General features: G+C 42.4%; 1 protein-coding gene across 2 annotated transcripts in view; it reads left to right on the top strand.

Moving 5' to 3' along the window:
- GABRB2 (gamma-aminobutyric acid type A receptor subunit beta2) overlaps window positions 1-25,175 on the top strand; it is a 245,246-nt gene that overhangs the window by 112,813 nt on the left and 107,258 nt on the right. The gene's annotated exons all lie outside the window — the stretch shown is intronic.

Here is a 25,175-nt window from a genome sequence, read left to right as displayed (position 1 = left end):
GGGTGGCAGGGGTGCGCACCAGGGCCAGGGTAGGCTCCCTGCTGGCCCTGGCCCCGGAAAGCGGTGGGCACCCTGTCGCTGCGGCCCCGGGGAGAGAGGGAGCAGAGAACTATGTGAGCCATTCTTGCTTCTGAGTACCACCCCCGAAGCTCCCATTGGCCGCGCTTCCCCGTTCCCGGCCAATGGGAGCTTCAGGGGAGGTAACCACAGGCAAAAACAGCTCACGGAGTTCTCTGCTCCCCCTCCCCATGGGGCTTCAGGGAAGCGGTGCCCGTTGCTTCCCGGAGCAGCGCGGGGCCCTCAGCACCACGGGATTGGCAAATGCGTGGGCTGGATCCAAAGCCCTGAAGGGCCAGATCCAGCCCGGGGCCATAGTTTGCTCACCCCTAGGCTGGAGGTAGGCTGGGGACGCAGCATGCTGGGGAGGGGATGAGGGGGCACGGGGAGCTTGGCAGGCCGCAGGGAAGAACCCCGCAGGCCGTGTGTTTGAGACCCCCGGCCCAGGGAGCATAGATGAGCAAGAGACAAGAAAGAAGGCAGGGAGACTGCCACTAGAGGGTCCCTGGGCCGGGACCCAGAGTAGTGGGTGGGTCTAGGTTCTGCCCCCTTTCCCCTTGCATTGCACCTGGCCGACGAAGAGCAGCCATGTCAGACTGCAACGTGCCCCAGATGTGAGGAGCTAGACTTCGGGTTGCGGTTGGCCAATGTGGCAGGAACGAGGAGAAAGACTGCCGCCTCTTCCCTCCAGAAGGGGGTGAGGACGGACTAGGGGGCACTGCCGGAGGGCAGTGACCAGAAGCAGACATCGCTGAGTAGGGAGCAACATGGGTCTGGGTACCAACGGGGGAGCAGATGACGGATGGGACACCACCAGCATAGGGCTCCCCACAGATGGCAGAGCTATTTCCTAGAAGTGCCAGCGGGAGAGCCTGCAGTGGTGAGTCCCGACCCCGTCACAAGGTATTAGAATATGCACTTGCCAATCCCTTTGGGGTCACTGGGTTCCATGGGTTTGCATATGTGCAAGTGTTACACTACTGCACGTGTGCACACAGGTGTAAGAATTCTTAAAGCATGATCACAGGTGTTTGGAGGACCATTTTGAAAATGGGCCTTCTGGAGTAATCAGAGAAAAATAACCCTAAAGGTACTAATTCTATATAAGTGTTGTATCCATAAATCATCAGTCCCAAGTGAACAAGTGCATGTGTCCTGAAGACTGGCATTTTAAAGTCTTAATAAGAATACTTGACCTTGCTCCAACAGATGCTTCATCATGTCCGTTTGCTCCCCCATTAGCCTCAGCATCGCCTCTGCTCTTCGCGCTTACTTAGTGCTTAACTGGCTTCTGCCACTGAATGCCTCCATGCATTAAGCTGTGCCCTATCAGCATGGGAGAACTGTATGAGCTCGAAAAACATGTCCTCGCGAGTGCAGGGTTTTTTTGTTTTTGTTTTTTTCACCTTCTAATCTGTGATAACCTCAGGGATGGAGATGATAGGGGGAGCATAGAAACATTTGCACCTTAGGGGAGATAAAAAGGGAGAGTAAAATTTAAGATGATACATTTCTGAGAACAAAAGGGAGACTCTTTCACAGTGAATCAAGCAATTCACAGCAGACAGCACATGTGCTTTAGGTACAAGGTCACATTTTGCCTTTTATATTGAGCACCTGCCGGCATGGTAACACATGACAAACAGCTGGGCAACAGAATTCGGTTTCCAGGTAGCCATGGTAAACCTTTTGGTGTGCTGGGTTGGCTTCTTACGCCTTCATAACATGTGGGAATGGTTTCAAACTGCAGCGCCATCCTTTCCCATAGCAAGCAATGCTGGTTGGGTTTCACATTTAAAAGGAGGGGCTGTGGTTTTTGGGTGGAAGTGCAGCACACACCTCCTCCCACCCCACCGCGTGGCTATTCTCTGGGATGATCCTTTCACCCCTCCCCCCGCCACATGGCTATTCTCCGGGATGATCCCTTTTAGCCAAGCGCAAACAGCCCAGCATGAACGGGATCCTTTTACTGTTCCCTTACAAAAATTCCCGTATTTCAACCAGGTGATGAATGAATGATATCGCTCTACTGAGGCTAACACAGAAAGATATAGACTGAATGTTGCTTGAATGCGACCAAAACCCAGAACCATTCGCTGCGATGCTTTGTGTTGCAATGATTCCAGAATACTTGCTACGGGCTTGGCATGGTAAAGTGTCCTACCGTGGAGGATGAAATAAGGCAGCCCTCCCGAGAAACCTTCCACAAAGGCTTTCAGAGTACCTCCAGGAGAGCTTCATGGAGGTGTCCATGGAGGATTCCTGCTCCATCCCCAGACACGTTAACAGACTTTTCCAGTAGCTGTACTGGCCGTGAATGCATCCCAATTCTTCAGGGCAAATCAAACATTAAACACTATTGCTTTTAAACTCTGTACTGTAGTTACAAATGTGCACTCACCAGAGGTGCCTTCTCCAGCTTCAGGGTCAGGGATCCTGCCTTGGGAGGGTATTGTCTCCAGGGTGATGAAAAGGTCCTGGCTGCCGGGGAGAATGGATTCACTGCTTGCCTGCTATGCATTCTCCTCCTCCTCTTCCTCATCCACAAAATCCTCCTCCCTGTTGCATGAGACTCCCCCCTTGCAGGTGTCCACAGACAGTGGTGAAGTCACGGTAGGGTCCTCCCCTAGAATGCCATGCAGCTGATCATAGAAGCAGCATGTTTGGGGCTCTGACCCGGAGCGACCGTTTGCCTCCTTTATCTTTTGGTAGGCTTTCCTGAGCTCCTTAACTTTCACGCGGTACTGCTGTGTGTACCTGTTGTAGCCTCTCTCCACCATGCCCTGTGCGATTTTGGCATATATATTAGCATTTCTTCTTTTTGATCGGAGTTCGGCCTGCACAGATTCTTCTCCCTGTACAGCAATCAGATCCAGGGTCTCCCTTTTGGTCCATACTGGAGCTTGTTTGTGATTCTGGGGGGACGGCATGGTCACCTGTGCTGCTGAGCTCGCCACGCTGACCAAACAGGAAATTAAATTCAAAATTTCCCGGGGCTTTTCCTGTGTACCTGGCTAATGCATCGGAGTTCAAAGCACTGTCTAGAGCGGTCACATTGGAGCACTCTGGGATAGCTCCCGGAGGCTAATACCATCGAATTGCGTCTGCACTACCCCAAATTTGACTCAGCAAGGTTGATTTTAGCACTACTCCCCTCTCTGGGGAGGAGTACAGAGGTCGATTTTAAGAGCCCTTTAGGTTGACGGTATGGGGTTGGTTGTGTAGACACATTCATTTTTAAATCGACCTAATGCGGTTAAATTTTGACCTAACCCCATAGTGTAGACCCGGGCTTATTTCTGTTAATCAATGACATTAGGCAAATCATGAATATGCCTGAGCAAGTAGAAGAGATTGAATAAAAAGGATGTTTGGGACACCAGATCTTTTTACTTTCCTGGAGAATGCCATCTGCATGAACAGATGGGAAACATGTCACAGGGCCGGAGGGAGACTAGTGGATCAAACCAGGAGGAAGGAACTACATGCAGACTTGTTTGTAGTATTACAGCAGAATGGATCCTAGTTGCTGGCATTACCTTAGTGATCTGACCCAGGCATTGGTCGTTGAGAAGCTGCTGTTTTTGAAGCAGAATAAATTTGGAGTGCTTGCTGTTGTAGAGCCCTACAGCATTCAATCTGTGGTCCGTCTCAGTTTTGAGCAGGGGCCATGAGCACAAATGTTCAGCTCCCTCCATAACATTTTCACAAGAACTATAAACTCAGTCAGCTTTGAACTGAGAGAAAGTGTAAAAGTGTGTGATCTTCCCAGCTAATTTCTCAATCAAGAGGTAGTTAATTTTTCTCCATCTTCAGGAGTGATACGTATTTCCTGAATGCACAACCGGTGTTCCATTATTCATTTTTTTTATTGCCATTAGAACAGACTTGAGAATGTACACACCACATCTCAATGAGGTACAAGTGCATGATGAACTGGGTTGACCGAGGATTTCAGTATGCAAATGTCATATGGGAAAAAAGCTATGGCTGCTACGTACATTTTCCTTTGCTGACACAAGGTTCTCTCTTGAGACTGCTTTTTAAAAATCTGATATTTAACTTAAACATTTAAAAATATTGACTTTGACAGTCCTTGAAAAGTGAAATGTAGGTAAACTTTTAAGAGACTTTGAAATTTATGAAAAAAACTCTCATTTTTTTTCAAAGCTGTATATGGGGTTATAAAGTCAAATGGAGTTGCATGGTAAATGCTCTGCACCGTTTAGAAAAATCTAGAGAAAAGATTTAGTTCGGGAGCTGCTGATAAGAGAACTAATATATTTTGTTCTGCTGTAGAAGGTGTAAAATACCAGTTTCCTTCCTCTGTGGAAATGTTTATGGGAAATTCCTGTCAATATTTTGGAGCAAGAAAAAAAATAGGTATATAAGGGCAGATTCTCTCCAGTGTCAGAGCTCCACCGTGCACAAGGGGTTGGGTGCTGAGGAGGTGTGATGAGGCCTGTTCTAGCTTTCTGATTCTCAGGAGCAGCCCCGATGCCACCTACTGATAGGCAACTCAAAGCTCCACCAATGGCTTGAGGTCCCTAGTGGACTCTACACCAGTGGAGGATACGTGTAGCAGATCAGAAATCCTCCATGCTCTCTCCACACACACCTTTGTGGGAAGGGTGGCATCATGCCCAGTATCTTGAGTCAGCTTGCTCGCATTAGAAAAGAATGCTCGATGCCAAGTGAATTCTCTGCTGGCTATTTGTGGCTAGTTTCCATTTTTCTGAGTGAAGCAAAGGGAGCAGCTCTGAGCAGAAAATCCAGTTCATTTCCTTTGGGTTTGACAAACGTCGGCAGGTATGCTGGGGGAGTCTCTGAGGAGAGCCAGTTGTGGTATTGGCCATGCCATCCCTGGGAGTTACATCATTAAATTCCAACCAGCAGATGGTGTTTTGTTGTGGTTTTCTATATAGAAATTGGCACAGAAAAACTAATATACATACATTATTTTTTCTGTGCCAATTTCTATCCTTAAATAATAGAATGGCATTCAAGTGTGCTACTAAGAGCCATTTCTTGACTCCAGCCATATTGCACACGTCAGGATTACCAAAGGTTACACCAGGGGTTCTCAAATTTCATTGCACTGTGAGCTCCTTCTGAGAACAATAATTAATACACAACCCCAGAGGGGGGACTGAAGCCTGAGCCCACCCAAACCCCGCTGCCCTGGGTGGGGGAGCCAAAGCCATAGCCCAAACTCCATCCAGGCAAAGCTGAAGCCCAAGGGCTTCAGACCCAAGCAGGAAGCTTGTAACTAGAGCCCTGCCACCCAGGGCTGACGCGCTTTGGCCCTTGGTGGTGGGGCTCAGGCTTCAGCCCCCGAGCCCCAGCAAGTATGTCAGCCTTGGCAACCCCATTAAAACAGTGTTGCGACCCACTTTGGTGTGAGAACCGCTGGGTTAGACACTTGCCACACAGCAGGGCCAAAGCCCACTGATTCCAGTGGCTCCTGTTTATATAATTAGGCAGTCAGTGTTTTGTACTTGGTATGTCTGAGTGTTCAGTGTGCGAAGGCATATATGGCTCTGTAAGTTGCCTGGTAGATTATTGGGCTGTACTAAGTTGCTTGTGCATCATCAAGTTAGAATCCTGACAGAGAATAGAATACAAGATATTTGTTTACCATATACTATGTACCATAGAATCATAGAATATCAGGGTTGGAAGGGACCCCAGAAGGTCATCTAGTCCAACCCTCTGCTCGAAGCAGGACCAATTCCCAGTTAAATCATCCCAGCCAGGGCTTTGTCAAGCCTGACCTTAAAAACCTCTAAGGAAGGAGATTCTACCACCTCCCTAGGTAACGCATTCCAGTGTTTCACCACCCTCATAGTGAAAAAGTTTTTCCTAATATCCAATCTAAACCTCCCCCACTGCAACTTGAGACCATTACTCCTCGTTCTGTCATCTGCTACCATTGAGAACAGTCTAGAGCCATCCTCTTTGGAACCCCCTTTCAGGTAGTTGAAAGCAGCTATCAAATCCCCCCTCATACTTCTCTTCTGCAGACTAAACAATCCCAGCTCCCTCAGCCTCTCCTCATAACTCATGTGTTCCAGACCCCTAATCATTTTTGTTGCCCTTCGCTGGACTCTCTCCAATTTATCCACATCCTTCTTGAAGTGTGGGGCCCAAAACTGGACACAGTACTCCAGATGAGGTCTCACCAATGTCGAATAGAGGGGAACGATCACGTCCCTCGATCTGCTCGCTATGCCCCTACTTATACATCCCAAAATGCCATTGGCCTTCTTGGCAACAAGGGCACACTGCTGACTCATATCCAGCTTCTCGTCCACTGTCACCCCTAGGTCCTTTTCCGCAGAACTGCTGCCTAGCCATTCGGTCCCTAGTCTGTAGCGGTGCATTGGATTCTTCCGTCCTAAGTGCAGGACCCTGCACTTATCCTTATTGAACCTCATCAGATTTCTTTTGGCCCAATCCTCCAATTTGTCTAGGTCCTTCTGTATCCTATCCCTCCCCTCCAGCGTATCTACCACTCCTCCCAGTTTAGTATCATCCGCAAATTTGCTGAGAGTGCAATCCACACCATCCTCCAGATCATTTATGAAGATATTGAACAAAACCGGCCCCAGGACCGACCCTTGGGGCACTCCACTTGATACCGGCTCCCAACTAGACATGGAGCCATTGATCACTACCCGTTGAGCCCGACAATCTAGCCAGCTTTCTACGCACCGTATAGTGCATTCATCCAGCCCATACTTCCTTAACTTGCTGACAAGAATACTGGGAGACCGTGTCAAAAGCTTTGCTAAAGTCAAGAAACAATACATCCACTGCTTTCCCTTCATCCACAGAACCAGTAATCTCATCATAAAAGGCGATTAGATTAGTCAGGCATGACCTTCCCTTGGTGAATCCATGCTGGCTGTTCCTGATCACTTTCCTCTCATGCAAGTGCTTCAGGATTGATTCTTTGAGGACCTGCTCCATGATTTTTCCAGGGACTGAGGTGAGGCTGACTGGCCTGTAGTTCCCAGGATCCTCCTTCTTCCCTTTTTTAAAGATTGGCACTACATTAGCCTTTTTCCAGTCATCCGGGACATCCCCGGTTCGCCACGAGTTTTCAAAGATAATGGCCAATGGCTCTGCAATCACAGCCGCCAATTCCTTCAGCACTCTCGGATGCAACTCGTCCGGCCCCATGGACTTGTGCACGTCCAGCTTTTCTAAATAGTCCCTAACCACCTCTATCTCCACAGAGGGCTGGCCATCTCTTCCCCATTTTGTGATGCCCAGCGCAGCAGTCTGGGAGCTGACCTTGTTAGTGAAAACAGAGGCAAAAAAAGCATTGAGTACATTAGCTTTTTCCACATCCTCTGTCACTAGGTTGCCTCCCTCATTCAGTAAGGGGCCCACACTTTCCTTGGCTTTCTTCTTGTTGCCAACATACCTGAAGAAACCCTTCTTGTTATTCTTGACATCTCTGGCTAGCTGCAGCTCCAGGTGCGATTTGGCCCTCCTGATATCATTCCTACATGCCCGTGATTCCCCACCCCACCCGGCCATACAATATCAGCTAGACTGCTTGGATAGTCTTTCATTGTTGATCCTGTTCTGATCAAATCTATCATTAGAATTACTACCTATGATTACCACGGGAAAAGGCACCTGTGGCTCGAGCTAGAGGAAGCCATTCTCATCCATACAATGTGCACATATTACCCTGTTATCTCTGGACACAAAGCAGCATTACCTTCTTCCTGTCACATGGAGCCTGTTGTAAAAGTTTTCTGTCTGGTTGTTATATTATTTTTGAATGAAAAATTAATAACACTGAATATATGCACGTTAACCCACAGATATTGGGTTTTCTCTGTTCCTTCCTTGTCGAGAGGCCTGAACTACATTAGAAATGTCACACTGATTTAACTAAATCACTCTAAACCAGTGAAAACAATGAAGAGTCCTTGTGGCACCATAGAGACTGCCACAAGGACTCCTCGCTGTTTTTGCTGATACAGACTAACACGGCTACCACTCTGAAACCTCTAAACCAGTGCAAACTCTTGCTTCAGTTGGTTTAGCTCAATTTGGTCATTTACTGACCCAAGTGAAATCAATTTAAACAAGGGTGAAACTGGTTTCAGTGTGTCTACATTGGGGCTTGTAGTGATTTAACTAGATCAATTAAATTCTGATTGAATTAAATGTGTGCAATGTTTTTAGTATAGGTAAGCCCTGAACTTCCTAGCAAGTGCCCACTTCACTCTGCTGAGCTCCCTTCAGGCCACAACTTTCTCCCATGCTCAGCTCCATTCTGTTAGATCTGCATATATCAGTTCTATCCCAGTTTTGGGCATATTCCTAATCCCTGTGAAGTCAGTTGTAAAACTCCTATTGATTGCAATAGGGTTAAGATTCAACCCATCTGGCCTCTCCCAATTTTCTCCCCTCTTAGCAGGGGGAAAGAAGATGACAAAGCCATGTACTCTTCCTTGCAAGCTGCTCTCCAGGCAATGCCTGCTGTGGCCACTGGCTACCTTTCTCCCTCATTCGTGCCCCAATCTATTGCTGAGAATGGCTTCCTCTAGCTCGAGCCACTGGTGCCTTTTCCCGTGGTAATTATAGGTAGTAATTCTAATGATAGATTTGATCAGAACAGGATCAACAATGAAAGACTATCCAAGCAGTCTAGCTGATATTGTATGGTGGGGTGGGGAATCACATGCATACAAAAACCCTTAAATGCTTCACCTTAAATTCAGATAAATCCTCCAGTGAATTAAGGTACATTTTACACTGGAGAACAATACAGAAATAATTTATAATAGAAATGAACCTCACAACAATTCATGAAGTGGATTGTTTTGCCGAAGGGTTCATTTATTTAATAAGTCCCCACGTAGGGACATTTCTGAACTCTGCTAAAGTGATAAGACTACAGAACACTCTCCTGTGGTCAACTTATGGTATAAAGGATTTTGTGACTACCGTACATTTCTTTGATAAGCTCTATCCTTTCATCAGCATGATCTTTTCATCTACTGTTTCATCCCATCTCCCCAGTGTCTATTGTGTACTGTAGATACCCATCTATTTCTGTATGTGAATTTCAGAGTTAGTTTTACCAATACACAAATGGAGAAACAAGACAAAGGCAGTAAGAAATGAATCGCTGCTTCAAGCATTTGTCTGTCTTCGTGTTTCTTTTGTTGTGCATGTTAAAAGTTACATTGCATTGTTGCAGTCCAGTTACTATACGTTATTGTCAGCTAATGCCAATTTCTACTCTGCTTCTTTAAGAATTAGTCTTTGGGGTGTTTTTGCATGCAAAGTTTTCCCCAGGCTACATTTCCTTCTAATAAGCAACTAATCTTCTATAGCTTTATTTTTTTTAAATGCTTTCAAGAATCCTTCATACATTTAGAGAGTTGTTAGCAATTCTGTTACAGTGGAGAAATTGTGGTATAGATCTTGGCCAACCAGCATGGATGAAATGAGCAGAAGGGAGGAAGTTATTTTTAAGAGGAAATGTAAATGCCACAAGAGACACATGCCAGTAGGTGTTGTGTTCTTTTGCTCATGTTCTTTGTTTGCCATCAAGTAAATACATTTTAGTGCCGAAGCATTTCATTGAAAAAATGCAGCATGTAAAGAACAAACTACATTGAGATGGATATATCCTTCTCAAAGTAATGGCAGTAAAAAAATCTTAATAAGAAATATTGGAGTCATTATCAATTAATTTTGTAGGCTTTTGTGTTTTTGGTAATGGTGCAAGTAGCTATTTCATGCCATGTTAGGAAACATTTATAATGTCATTGAGCCTAAAAGATATTGGAAATGAACATTTTGAAAATTACTGACTTTTGTTGCACATGTCCTAATGTTTAGGGAGTTTTTTTTAATTTCTAATTATACATTGGTTTTTACTTCATATAATTCCAGTGTGTAAAACTGACTGCCTAGGACTGAACCCTTTTTCACACAATTAGCCTGTGGAATTCATTACCACAATTTATTAGTGAGGCCAAGATTTTAGCAGGATGTTTAGCTGGATAATAATATCTGGATAGCGAGGATGGGGGAGCATGGACCAGGGCGGGGGGGAGGAGGAAAGGGGGACTGGAATGAATATCAGCCTTCCTGCTCCAGGCTATAAGTCAGCTTCTAACTAACCAGGGTTAGGAAGAACCATTCTCTCTTCACAGCGTATTTCACTGCTGTGTTTTTTGTTTCTTCATCTGAAGAGTATGGTACTTGCCTCTGTAGGAGACTGATACTAGACTGGATGTACCACTAGTTTGATCGATTATGGTAATTCCTGTATTCTTAGTATACAGTGTGGGCCCCAACGTTGGAGACCAGTGTACCTTCAGCTCCTATTGACTACAATAGAAGTTGAGGGCACTGCATATTGCACAGGAAGCATTCTGCAATCCACATGTGGGTTATGTGACTGGGCCTGTATGTGTATGATGATCTGGCTAAAATGTAAATATTTACAATGCTGTCTTGGAGGCACTGGGCCTGATTTACACAATCTGAATGAGCTCAGGATCCAGTCTGTCTATCTTATGTTCTTTCCTAGAGACTCTGATGTATTTAGATTGGATTTCCCATTAGACCTATCATTATTGGCTAATACCCATACTCATGTTCAGCAGCTAGAGAAGGTTTTGATTTGTTGTATGCATAGCCTTATTTCTACTTTATTCTGAGCTAAATTACCCCTGTCCCTGTGGCAGACATGCAGGGAAGTGAAGCCTTCTATTCCCTGGCATGATCACATAAGTGTTACCTGAATCCTGTGCCCAGTTCCGGAGTGTTACACAACTGTTACTCACCCTCCCACAAATTAGCATGGGGCTCTGCTCCACTACGCATTTGTCAGCAGAGTGGGCTGTGCACATGGGGGAAAATAAGCTGTTATCCCATCAAGAAATAATATAAATAGGATCTTCCAGCACCCCACTGTAGCAACAGGAGGAGTCATAATTACTGCAAAGACCATTCCCGTGGCATCCCACTTATAACACAGAGGTGTGCTTAAGGGCACAGTGCAACTCATATGAGTTGCATATTCCAACAAGTATAAGAACTATGGAATTTGTACTTGAATTGCTCTGTATGAAAATTTCTTAAAATATAAATTTTCCATAAATGTTGTTCTTCACTTACCAGTCAATGAGTTAAATCTCTACTCCCCATCTACTCCCACCCATGCTCCTTTCATTTACAGTGGTGGTTGTTACATATAAATGAAATAAAAAGATTAACTATATTGCCCCAAAATATCCAGGAAATTGAAATGAAATATTATTTTCTCTTTTGATATACTTTGCCCTACTGACTGTATCCTACCAAGAGAGACAAGGTGGGTGCGTAAGTGAGTAATATCTTTTATTGGACCAACTTTTATTGGACCATTCCCAGATGACTGGAAAAAGGCTAATGTAGTGCCAATCTTTAAAAAAGGGAAGAAGGAGGATCCTGGGAACTACAGGCTAGTCAGCCTCATCTCAGTCCCTGGAAAAATCATGGAGCAGGTCCTCAAGGAATCAATTCTGAAGCACTTAGAGGAGAGGAAAGTGATCAGGAACAGTCAGCATGGATTCACCAAGGGCAAGTCATGCCTGACTAATCTAATTGCTTTCTATGACGAGATAACTTGCTCTGTGGATGAAGGGAAAGCAGTGGACGTGTTTTTCCTTGACTTTAGCAAAGCTTTTGACACGGTCTCCCACAGTATTCTTGCCAGCAAGTTAAAGAAGTATGGGTTGGATGAATGGACTATAAGGTGGATAGAAAGCTGGCTAGATTGTCGGGCTCAACGGGTAGTGATCAATGGCTCCATGTCTAGTTGGGAGCCGGTATCAAGTGGAGTGCCCCAAGGGTCGGTCCTGGGGCCGGTTTTGTTCAATATCTTCATAAATGATCTGGAGGATGGTGTGGATTGCACCCTCAGCAAGTTTGCAGATGACACTAAACTGGGAGGAGTGGTAGATACGCTGGAGGGTAGGGATAGGATACAGAGGGACCTAGACAAATTGGAGGATTGGGCCAAAAGAAATCTGATGAGGTTCAACAAGGATAAGTGCAGGGTCCTGCACTTAGGACAGAAGAATCCCATGCACCGCTACAGATTAGGGACCGAATGGCTAGGCAACAGTTCTGCAGAAAAGGACCTAGGGGTTACAGTGGAAGAGAAGCTGGATATGAGTCAGCAGTGTGCCCTTGTTGCCAAGAAGGCCAATGGCATTTTGGGATGTATAAGTAGGGGCATTGCCAGCAGATCGAGGGACGTGATCATTCCCCTCTATTCGACATTGGTGAGGCCTCATCTGGAGTACTGTGTCCAGTTTTGGGCCCCACACTACAAGAAGGATGTGGAAAAATTGGAAAACGTCCAGCGGAGGGCAACAAAAATGATTAGGGGACTGGAACACATGACTTATGAGGAGAGGCTGAGGGAACTGGGGATGTTTAGTCTTCAGAAGAGAAGAATGAGGGGGGATTTGATAGCTGCTTTCAACTACCTGAAAGGGGGTTCCAAAGAGGATGGCTCTAGACTGTTCTCAGTGGTAGCAGATGACAGGACAAGGAGTAATGGTCTCAAGTTGCAGTGCGGGAGATTTAGGTTGGATATTAGGAAAAACTTTTTCACTAGGAGGGTGGTGAAACACTGCAGTGCGTTACCTAGGGAGGTGGTGGAATCTCGTTCCCTAGAAGTTTTTAAGGTCAGGCTTGACAAAGCCGTGGCTGGGATGATTTAGTCGGGGATCGGTCCTGCTTTGAGCAGGGGGTTGGACTAGATGACCTCCTGAGGTCCCTCCCAACCCTGATATTCTATGATTCTAACTTCTGTTGGTGACAGAGACGAGATTTTGAGCCACAAAGAGCTCTTCTTGAAGTTTATGCAAGGTAGAACAGATTGTTTAATGGAATTAGTTAGCACATATTCTAAGGGACCATTCAAGGTTAAGTGTCCTTTAGTCATAGGACAAAAAGAGGGGGTTAGTGGGTTACAGATTTTTGTAATAAACCTTAAATCTATTGTCTCTGTTCAGTCCATGATTTTTAGTGTCTAGTAGAGTAATGAATTTAGACTCCCAGGCTTGTCTTTTGAAAGCATAGTGCAGGTTTCCTTTGAGGATAGGAGTGATAGGTCAGATAAAGAGTGATCACTTTGTGAAAAGTGCTCACCAACAGGTGATAGGCTATTTTTAAAAAGATAAAGCTACATGAAAGGACTTGGGTGAGAATTCAGTTACAATGTTGTTTCTCTCTCTGTTCTGTTTACGTCACTTTAAATATCTGTACTGTACTGATCAGATGAGTAATGGCGAAGCAGTGGAGAGGGTTTTCACTAGGAATAGTGAACCGAGTAATAGGAAAGGGGCATGTAAAGTAAAATTAAAAGGTTGTTTGTTTAATGTTCATAAGTATTTAAGGATGAAAATAAATGCTAAGTGGTATCGTTATTAATTATTATAGAACTTGATTAGAATATAATTTTAGGGAAGTTATACAAGCTGCCTCAATGGAGTATGAGACCATTAGTAATAGCAAATGTGAGGTTTAATAGTTGACTAATATGTGCAATGCATAATTTCATGGACATGGTAGATCACTGGGACCAGTGAGGGAAAGATCATTATAAATTTACATTCCAAAGTAAAAAAGCATTGATTAGGAATTTTTCTCCCACATAAACTCATCTTTCCTTTCTGCCTTTTTAGACTCAAATATGTCAGTGTTATATGTGAAAGAACCTGGCTTTTAGTTTTGCTAAGTAATGTATTTACTTATAAATTTTTACTGGTATTAGTTATATTAGTGATGGGCAAGCTGATGATAAATTTAGAGATTGCATTTAATTTGTGTGACCACCTCAACGTGTTGATGTAAATTTGAAGTATCTGAACCTTTTAGGTCTGCAAAATTGGGTTTGAAATCTTGTGAACATACGTACTGCTTCCATTATGATTATAGCAAGGAAGTACAAAAATACACCAAAAAATGAACAGTAGTGGAAAAGGGAAAAGCTTCATCTAATATTTGCAGACCTAAGTTTTGGTTCAGTTTCAATTGGAATGTAGAGCGAATATTTAGGAGGTGAAGATTCACCCCTTCTCGTTGGTCTTTCCAGGAACATTGGAGGGAGAATTTTTTATCACTTACTACTGTTGATTTTGTATTAGCCTTCTTTCATCCCATTGCCTTCTAGGTCTAGCAAACTTGGTTCTGTTAAAGGATTTATCATTTGAACTGTGGGTGAAGGTGGTGATTCCAAGGCTAGAGAGAGACAATATTGGCAAATATTGCCCTACTATTCTCCATCCTTGAGGTAGCATGCCACCCAATGGGGCACAGCACGAAATTCACAGCAGAGAGCCCTTGCTCCTCCACCAAGGTCTGCCCTGTGAAAACATTTCCCAGCCAACAGCAGTAAGTTAGACTCTGTAGTTCCCATCAACTTCAGTAAAAAGGATTTGCAAGGAGAGAAATTCTCCCTCTCCCATCCCAGTTGGATTTCTAAGTATCACCTCTGGTATTGTTTCTAATTCTAACTATGGAAAATAAGCTCTACATTTAAATATATCCCCTGACTGGCAGGACAATGCTAGTAAGCCAGCCTCCTCCAATAACAGCAGTAGGAATGTATTCATGTCTATCCTGCTTCACTCTGTTGTTAAACAACTTTTATCCTCTCCCCTTCTGGCTTTGCTTAACACCCTGCTATTCTGCCTCATCACTCTGTGCTCATCCAGCAATCTCCTAATGCAAAGTCTATACAATCTGTAAATCATTTAGAACGTGGGTTGTGTTTCTGGGGTCAGTTTTTTCACTCAGTTACAGACTTTGTTTATGCCCTGAGACGTCATTTTCCTGTAAAATTCACAGTGTTCCCTTTTCTCTCTGCTTTACTGTAAGGCTGACTTGAATTCAGAGCGCTTTTTTGTCTCTTAAAGCATTAGATGGTCGATTTTTATTTTGATACCACATATAACCTATTTCTAGTTATTCTCTTCCTCTTCCAAGTGCATAAGTTCCACCCACCTATGTATATGTGGGATCAACTGAGAATAATGTATGAGCCACAGCAGAAGCCTCAGTCAGTGGTGGGCTTTAAATTGTTTGTCTAGTGGAGATTAGGCTCTCACGTAATGATTTATGTAGTCCTAAATGATGCTGCTACTCCCTCCTACATCTCTCTACTATACCACATTTTAATTGTACAGGTGTAGGCTCTGCTCCTCCTCTTTATAGTTCAATTTCCATCTCCTCATGTGAACTTTGATATCATTTAAATAGTTTTTTATTAAAGATTTTTCACCTCTTTATTTATGGTAAATTTTACATAGTTTGTCTAATCTTAGAATTTGGTTTCAGAGATAGATGTTAAACAGTACATTTTGTTACTGGGAGAATTTGGATGCAAACTTTCTTCCTTTGACTTTCCTTTCTTTGTCTGAGTTCATATCTCTACCTCCAAGTTTGAAGTTTGAAATAGCCTCAAAATATCAAAACAAATCACTGCCAGAACCACTGAGTTTTATCAGCTTTTCTACTGAAAACGCATGAAATTTCAGTGCATGATTTCAGTGCATAACCATAAATCAGTCCTGGTTGGCTCAAAATGTTCACAGACCTGTGAGAGTTTGTAACCAAGCCCACAACTAAGCTAAGATTTATAGGCAGTTATGTTCCACTGCAAACATTTTGCATAGCTGTGGTGAAGCAAGTCCATTTTGCATATGGCTAATGGAATTCAAAGTCCTGTATATTAGAGGTTTTTTGCCTTTGTGGCTCATTTTTTTCCAGCTTTCTTGACCAGCTTTTACAGTTACTTAGGTTAGTTGGTACTTACCTTAGTACCTTATTTTGTGCTCAATTTGTATGTGGAAAATCAAAAATCCTGTATTGCAGATATAGGAGGAAGTAGAGGACTACTCTTGCAAATCACCAATAGAACTGGGATTAGATCCCTGGGGTGAAATCTTAGCCCCCTTTGAAGTCTATGGGAATTTGGAAGGGATTTCATTCCAGGTCTTCTAATAACTCAATCGCTACCTAACTCCTAATCACAGAGCCTTCCAGGCAAGCCAGTTATCTCTGGGTCTGTTGCCCTATCTGTAAAATGAGGATAAAAACATAGGCAGATCCACCTTCTGACTCTCTTCTTTAACACAGCATTGACACGCAGGTCACTAGTATTCTCATTTGTTGACTTGGAGAAGTGGATGTGAAAGTCATTTCACCTCACATCAAATATGTGTGAAACAGTTGGCAAACACTGACACTATTTGCCAGATTGTCATTAACCTGGCTTCCCTTTTGCTGGTGTAAATGAGTCAGGCATCATCAACAAGATTTTGCCGAGATATTAAATCCTAGTTTTAGCTTAAACTAGATTTACGGAATTTCATAGATTCACAGATTCCAACCCCAGAAGGGACCATCATCATCATCATCATCCAGTCTGATGCAGGCCATAGGACTACTTCAAAATTATTCTTTATTGGATCTGAGTATATTTTTTAAAAATCCAGTCTTGATTTAAAAATTGCAGTGATGAAGAATCTTCCATGACCCTTAGTAATTTTTTTCCACTGGTTAATCACCACTGACCACCATCACTAACAGTAGTAACATTACTAGTATATAGTTAGTAAATAAGGACATCTATGACATAGTTGGCATCACAGAGACCTGGGATAATACGCACAACTGGAATATTGGTATAGAAGGGTATAGCTTGCTAAGGGAAGGGGAAAAAAGAGAGGTGGTGTTGCCTGATATATTAAAAGCGTATACACTTGGACTGAGGTTGAGATGGAAATAGGAGACAGATTTGTTGAAAGTCTCTGGGTAAGGATAAAAGGGGTAAAAAACAAAGGTGGTGTCATGGTAGGGGGTCTACTACAGACCGCCTAACCAGGAAGAAGAGGTGGATGAGGCTTTTTTAAACCCTAACAATCATCCAAAGCACAGGACTTGGTGGTGATGGAGGACTTCCACTACTCAGACATCTGTTGGGAAAATAACACAGCAAGGCACAGATTATGCAATAAATTCTTGGAATGTATTTGGAAACAGTTTTTTTCAGAAGGTGGAGAAAGCTGCTAGGGGGGAGGCTGTTCTAGATTTGATTTTGACAAATAGAAAGGAACTGGTTGAGAATTTGAAAGTGGAAGCAGCTTGGGTGAAAGTGATCATGAAATGAGAGTTCATGATTCTAAGGAACGGTAGAAGGGAGAACAGCAAAATAAAGACAGTGGATTTCAAGAAGTGGATTTCACTTTAGCAAGCTTAGGGAGTTGATAGGTAAGATCCCATGGGAAGCAAGTCTAAGGGGAAAAACAATTGAAGACAGTTGGAAATTTTTCAGAGAGACATTATTAAGGGCACGTGAGCAAATGATCCCACTGTATAGGAAAGATAGGAAGAATGGAAAGAGACCACCCTGGCTTAACCAGGAGATCTTCAATTATCTAAAAATTTAAAAAGAGTCCCACAAAAAGTGGAAACTCGGTCAAATTACAAAGGATGAATATAAACAAAAAACACAAGTATGTAGGGACAAAATTAGAAAGGCCAAGGCACAAAACGAGATCAAACTAGCAAGACACATAAAGGGTGACAAGAAATCATTCTACAAATACATTAGAAGCAAGAGAAAGACCCCAGGGTAGGCCTGTTACTCAATGGGGGGTGGGGAATAGTAACAGAAAATGTGGAAATGGCAGAGGTGCTTAATGACTTTGTTTCGGTTTTCACCAAGGAGGTTGTTGGCGATTGGACGTCTAACATAGTGAATACCAGTGAAAATGAGGTAGGATCAGAAAAGGCTAAGGTAGGGAAAGAACAAGTTAAAAATTACTTAGACAAATTAGTTGTCTTCAAGTCCCCAGGGCCTGATGAAATGCATCCTAGAATACTCAAGGAGCTGACTGAGGAGATATCTGAGCCATTAGTGATTATCTTTGAAAAGTCATGGAAGATGGGTGAGATTCCAGAAGATTGGAAAAGGGCAAATATAGTGCAAATCTATAAAAAGGGAAATAAGGACAATCCAGGGAATTACAGACCAGTCAGCTTAACTTCTGTACCTGGAAAGATAATGGAGCAAATAATTAAGCAATCAATTTGTGAACATTTAGAAGATAATAAGGTGATAAGTACCAGTCAGCATGGATTTGTCAAGAACAAATCATGTCAAACCAACCTGATAGCTTTCTTTGACAGGGTAACAAGCCTTGTGGATGGGGTGGGGAAGCAGTAGATGTGGTATATCTTGACTTTAGTAAAGCCTTTGATATGGTCTTTCATGACCTTTTAATAAACGAACTAGGAAACTGCAACCTAGATGGAGCTACTATAAGGTGGGTGCAAAACTGTTGGAAAACCATTCACAGAGAGTAATTATCAGTGGTTCACAGTAATGCTGGAAGGACATAATGAGTGGAGTTCTGCAAGGATCAATTCTGGGTTCAGTTCTGTTCAATATTTTCATCAATGATTAGGTAATCTCATAGAGAGTACACGTATAAAGTTTGAGGATGATACCAAACTGGGAGGGGTTGCAAGTGCTTTGGAGGATTGGATTAAAATTCAAAATGATCTGGACAAACTGGAGAAATGGTCTGAAGTAAACAGGATGAAATTCAATAAGGACAAATGTAAATTACTCCACTTAGGAAGGAACAATCAGTTGTGCACATACAAAATGGGAAATGACTACCTAGGAAGGAGTACTGCAGAAAAGGATCTGGGGGGTCATAGTGGACCACAAGCTAAATATGAGTCAACAGTGTAATGCTGTAGCAAAAAACTGAACATCCTTCTGGGATGTGTTAGCAGGAGTGTTGTAAGCAAGACACAAGAAGTAATTCTTCCGCTCTGTTCTACGCTGATTAGGCCTCAACTGGAGTATTGTGTCCAGTTCTGGGTGCCACATTTCAGGAAGGATGTGGACAAATTGGAGAAGAAAGTCAAAAATGCTTAAAGCTCTAGAAAACATGACCTATGAGGGAAGATTGAAAAAATTGGGTTTGTTTAGTCTGGAAAAGAGAAGGTTGAGGGGAGACGTGATAAGTTTTCAAGTACGTAAAAGATTGTTACAAGGAAGAGGGAGATTTTTTTTTCTTAACCTCTGAGCATAGGACAAGTAGCAATGGGCTTAAATTGCAGCAAGGGAGGTTTAGGTTGGACATTAGGAAAAACTTTCTAACTGTCAGGGTGGTTAAGCACTGGAATAAATTGGCTAGGGAGGGAGATTTTTAAGAGCAGGTTAGACAAACACCTGTTAGGAATAGTCTGGATAATAGTCATTCCTGCCATGAGTGTAGGGGCCTGGACTAGATGACCTCTCAAGGTCCCTTCCAGTCCTTGATTATATGATTAATGATGAATTCTGGTCAACTCTTGACATATTATATTGAACTAGTATGCAAGTGAAATATTTGTGAGAATTAAAAATACAGCAGATGGATTTTTTTCCCCTGTGCAGGAATTGACTGCATTCTTGGAAATATGCACGAGATTGCTGAGGAGTTAGAGAAGAATGCTGGATCTGTATTTATAAGCAACTGTCTTGCTAGTTCAGGACAAAGCAGAAATTATTCCATTTGAAAATCAAATAATAGAAACACTGAGAGGAAACCACTTGTCCATAAAAACATGGACCTCTTACTCTGCTCTTCCCTTCCCTCCTCATCCCTTTCTACTGTGTAAACACTAAAGATATTGAAGGTTGAAAATTCACAGCTATGCCAGGATTTTTCTACTTGTGCTCTTAATTTCAGCAAGGTGTTCTAGCATTACTCCCATAAATACTATTCCCTATTGGCTAGAGTGACGGGCCATTATCATTTATGGTATGCTATGAAATTGCAGAGATGCTATGATAAAGTAATTAATGCAGACGGTGGTGTGCTGTCACCGTTGCTTGCCATAAGCCATGTGTTTTGACAGGCCAGCATTCATAATGTGAAAATAATGTAATATTTGAATCAGATGTCTAATGCTTTCTGTAGTGGAAGTTTGTCTGCTATAAACTAGAATTGAAACTCATGCACCAATTCTAATGAGAGGTCCTATGCTACCATTTTATAATGTACAAATGGTAGGAACTGCTTCCTCTTTGGGTGAAGTCTCCCTTGCACAAAGTTCAGTGAAACACAGAAAATGACTCAATTCCTGCAAAGCTTGAAAGCAGCAAAATGTATTTCCTCTTGTACTGAACAGATATGACACAGGGGTTGTCAAGGGTATGTGTCCAACGCTACAGCTGATATGAATTCTGCTAGAGCTAGGGAACAGAAAGGGCTGTTAGTTTGTGACAGGAGGCATTGATAAGTAATTTATTTTTTCCTATTAAAAAAAAATGTTTTGCTCTGCTGGATTTGGTTACCCTTCCAGCAGCCAGGCACCTCAGGAAAAAGGAGAGAAGGAGAGTTTAGCTGCATAAGAGTTTTCCACACAGACCACTTGCGAATTATTCTCTCTAAGAAAAACAACAATTTTAAAAGATAAAATTTACCCAATCTTTTGATTCAAGACCTAGCACGAGTCAAAAGGCTTTATTCAATAAACAGGATACTCTGTGTTGCCTTTTCCCACAAATACAGCTATTCTTAGCCAGAAAATCAGGCAGTAGGAGCCTGATCCAAAGCCCACTGAAGTTAACATATTTAACTTTGACATCAGTGTGCTTTGAATCAGGCCTCACAAACCTTTCCATTCTTGCAGTCAGTGGAATATCTTTTACTTCGGCTCAGCAGCTATTTAGGTCCTGATCCTGCAAGAAGTTTGGTTTGGGGTGGAGAGACACCTCTCAGTTTTAATATGGCTGCATATGGACCCAAAGGGACAAGTTGTAGTATCCGTGCCTTAGACAGTAAGCTTTTCAAGGAAGGGACTGCATCTTACTGTGTGTTCATAGTGTCTAGGACAATGGATGTCTGATCTCAATTGTGACCTATAGACCCTGCTTTAGTACAAATATATAAATTGTAACAATGGGCATTTGACTGCATGAAAATGGAGGAAGTTCCTCTGTTCTTCGCCATTAGAGATTTTTCTAATCAACATAACATTTTAATAATTGTAAGAAATGTATTAAGAGTTGTGTTAATGTTTTTATCCTCAAACAACTAAATATGCAAATGTGTCACTTGTATATTTCTGAAATTTCAGAATATTTTTTAAGATGGAAAAATCAAAATAGACCAATGGGACTGACATGCTATAATACTTTATATTTTTCTGTTTCAGTTTTTGTGCACTGATATCACATATTTTCAGTACTTATTAGATTTATTCCCTTTTTGCATCTGTTCCTTTTACATTCAAAATCCAGCAAGATCTGTTCTATTCACTATGATACAACTTGTAGGACTGATATCTCTGTGCCCATGTGCAGTGTGTGTGTGTCTGTCTGTTTATATACTGCATATCAGTAGTTCTCTTCATGGTATTTGGCATATTATTCTGTAATCTGTATTTCATACTTCAAAGATTTTTACTTACCAAGTGTGGGTTAAAAAAGGAAACCACATGCTTTATTTGTAAAGCTACATATCATGAAGTTTTAACCATAATCTGGCACATTCCTGAATTAGTTGAGTATATTTCATTTTAAATCCTGCATAGCATACATACATGGCTGATTTGTCTGAATAAATTGGAAGAGTAAATTTGAGCACTAAATCCTAATAAATAATCCACTTTTTTGTTTAAATATTAAACAATAGTCTGGCCTAGATAACAAATGACCTAATTCATTTAATACAAGCAAAACAAATGTTATGAAAATAGAAATGGCATTGAGACAAAACCAATCAAGTCTAACTTGTCTGTCATGCTGTTCTTTATTTAATGGCATTGCAGCCCATTCAGCTTACAGGAGGCAATATCAGCCTCTAATTCCAGATCTCTGCAAGCTCTGTTGAGCAGTATGGTAAATTTACCTTGGTCCTTTTAAATGCAACTGTATAAAGCTCCAATCTGACAAGCACTTGACCATGTGAAGAGTTGCACTGAACTCAACTCGAATATATACATTTGAATCAGGGCCTGAATCACCTTTGGTTCTTATCAAAAGCTAAACTCAATGTTTATCTGTGATGCTCACCATGGGTACCCAGGGTTGTGAGGTACCTCAACACCATCTGCCCTTAGCGTGAGGAAGTCTTGTTTGTGTGTGATATGGGTTAGCTTCCTGAAACCACCAGCCTTTGGCAACACAAGCTCTACCTTCCAGAACACCACAGGCCTCACTCTCTCTGTACAGGTAGCACGAAGCACACACAAACTACTGAGTCCTCTGAGAGCTCCTGGCAGCATCCAGCCCCTTTTCCACTGAACAGTCGCAGAATGATAAGGCATACTGTTCCCAAAGGAAGAGTATACCACAGCTTATTATGTATACCTCAGAACACAGCTCTGTTAAACACACAGCACTTAGATATACGTATAGTGAAAACAAGGATAAGTTTATTATCAAAGAACAGAAATTTAAGTCATAGTGAACAAGAATATTAGAAAATTCATATCATGCTTGCTAAAGACTAAACTTAACTAACAAGTCCAAAGAAGCTTATCTCACCCAAAGTTCTCTCCAGCGTTTTCAACCAAACCTGGTTGAGACCCCTCTTTCAGGAAGCAGACCCACTGCCCGTGTACCTCTTTGGTGAAAGATGCCAGGGAGTCTGCCAAATATATTGAAACAAACCTTTGATGTGCCCCTCCAGGTAGGACTCCTCTTCACAATGTTTGCTTTTACTTTTCTTTCTTTGAAGCTCACAGTCCTTTATTAGCATTCGGTTCAGACTGGTGGCCTATTGTGAACTATACAATACTTAATTTACATGTAGACAGGTAAACATTTCTTGTCTGAAAGAAAACCCGTTTTTTACCTTTCTTGGCCACCAGTCCCTAGATACAGACCTTAAAAACATAATTTCCAATGTGTATACGTAACTCCATATACAACATCCATATGTGCGTATTGCAATGATGTTGATGATCACTGTGACACAGGCTTTTATTAGAACCCTCACACCACATTCTAGTTCACCAAAAGAATGTCAATACCACACCCAGAAGATTCCCTGTAACTCCTAGGCACTACCTTGTTGCCCCTTGCCAGTTGGTAATAAGAGATTCCTGTGTCACAATATCCATTGAAGTCTCTAAGCTCTTTGAGGTTCTTGAAGATTACTTTGGCCTCTGCAAATAAGAGCATAGGGCTGGATGCATTGATAGTCTGCCTGTTGCACCACTGGGAAAACTCCTAGTTCTCTTAAAGGGCTATGATTTACCTACCTCTCTTGAATTTTGTGCGGGTTTATTAGTTGATGTTTGTAAAATGTGTTAAGATCCCTAGATTTACATGCCTGATAAAAGTGCCAACTCTTATTATTAAAGATGCTATATAGTATGAGATTGGCATAATTATCAAAACTAAATGTTCTTGTGAAATATATGGGGAGCTCAATTTTCAAATCTTTGGCACCTAAGTCCTTTATTTATGGGTTTGGCCCTTTAAAATTCTACCTTTTCTGCAGGTAGAGCTTTCCTCTCCCCCTGCCATGCACCTTCCTCAGTATTCTTCAGTGATACCCTGCAGGATGTGAATAAATAATAACTTAGACCTCGTTTTCCAACTTGACTCTGCCAAGGCAGACCTCTATGCTCGCATGAGGCCTCCTTTGATTTCACTGAAGGTTCCATGCAGGCACAAGGGTCTGTGCATATTGAGTCAGTTGCAAGATCATGGAGTAGAATCCTGAAATGGGTATTTACATTCTAAAGTGCCTCTGTAGGCACTTAAATGTGTGAGTAGGCACCCAAATGTGAATACTTGGCCAGAAGTGTGCAAATGTGTGTGCATGTATGCATGTGTATATACGTTATGATGCAAAATGATTGTGCCCTTGCATCTCTAATGCATCATCATGGCAAATCCCAAAGGACGTGGCCCCTCTTGCAAATCAAGGACCACCTGGATCAATCTCTCTGGCAAGGTGTTTAAGGTGGTCTGATTGTATATTTAGCTCGTCCATCACCAGCAATCTATTTGTACCACCAATGCTTTTGTGATCGCTGGCTGTGTAGCGGAATTCCTTGGTACGCACATTTTGGAATTCATTACTTTGGAATTCTTATAACATGTCCATATCAAGAAAGCCACTGAAACTAATGGACATGGTTGCTGGTTTTCAGCTCTTTTCGGATCTTAACATGGAGCAGCTGACAGAGACGAGAATCAAAAACATCAAGCAGGTATTCTTCAACCTTCCTTAGTACCCAAATTTCACTTCCATACAACAGAGTTGGTATAACTGTGGCTCTATAGATCTGCAGCTTCATAGCATGCTTGATGTCACAACATCCCCACAGATGCCTCTGAAGAGCCTGAAACATGGCAGAAGGGGCTGCTACATGTGTGTCCATATTTTTTGAACATCCTCCAGCACTGTCTATGATGCTACGCAAATATTTGACAGCTGTTTGATGGTAATGGCCAGGGACTTAGTTTTATCCAGATTAATAACGAAGCCAGTGCCCACTGCTTCTTGCCCAACCAGGCCGGCCTTCAGCTGCAGCAGTTCACTAAACTAAGCTAACAAGACACTAGGGTGTATTCAAGATCTTGAAGCAGAATGGTGATCTGCTTAGTGCCTGCCTGCTTAAGCTTATCCATCAACCAATCAGTGCCGATATTGAACAATGCTGGTGACAGAACACAGCCTTGCTGAATTTCCATGGAGATAGGAAACCAGAAAACACCAAAAAGTTGAATAGAGTGTGTGGAGATTGTGCCTGCGGTAAGCCTAAGTTGACCACCAGGATTCCTTACCTTTCTTACGCAATGACTTGTCAACATTCATCCTTTTGATTTTTCTCTCCATAAATATGCATATGAAGACTTAGATTGTAGCCTTGCTTTTTTTTTCTTCGCTTCAATGGCTGTGAGCATGTCCTTTCTGATCCATGGATTTACATTTGAAGATCTGAGGTGCCAGCACTGAGCTGGCAGCGATCAACACTGACTTTACATCAGATGACAGAATCAGACGTCTAATGCATCAATGTCCCTGTGAAGTTCAGAAGAGAGAGCCATC

This window comes from Lepidochelys olivacea (genome assembly GCF_965140295.1).
Source record: "Lepidochelys olivacea isolate rLepOli2 genome assembly, chromosome: 8".
NCBI lineage: Eukaryota > Metazoa > Chordata > Testudines > Cheloniidae > Lepidochelys > Lepidochelys olivacea.
The sequence above is the reverse complement of the archived record's forward strand: the minus strand, read 5'-3'. Positions and strand labels throughout refer to the sequence as shown.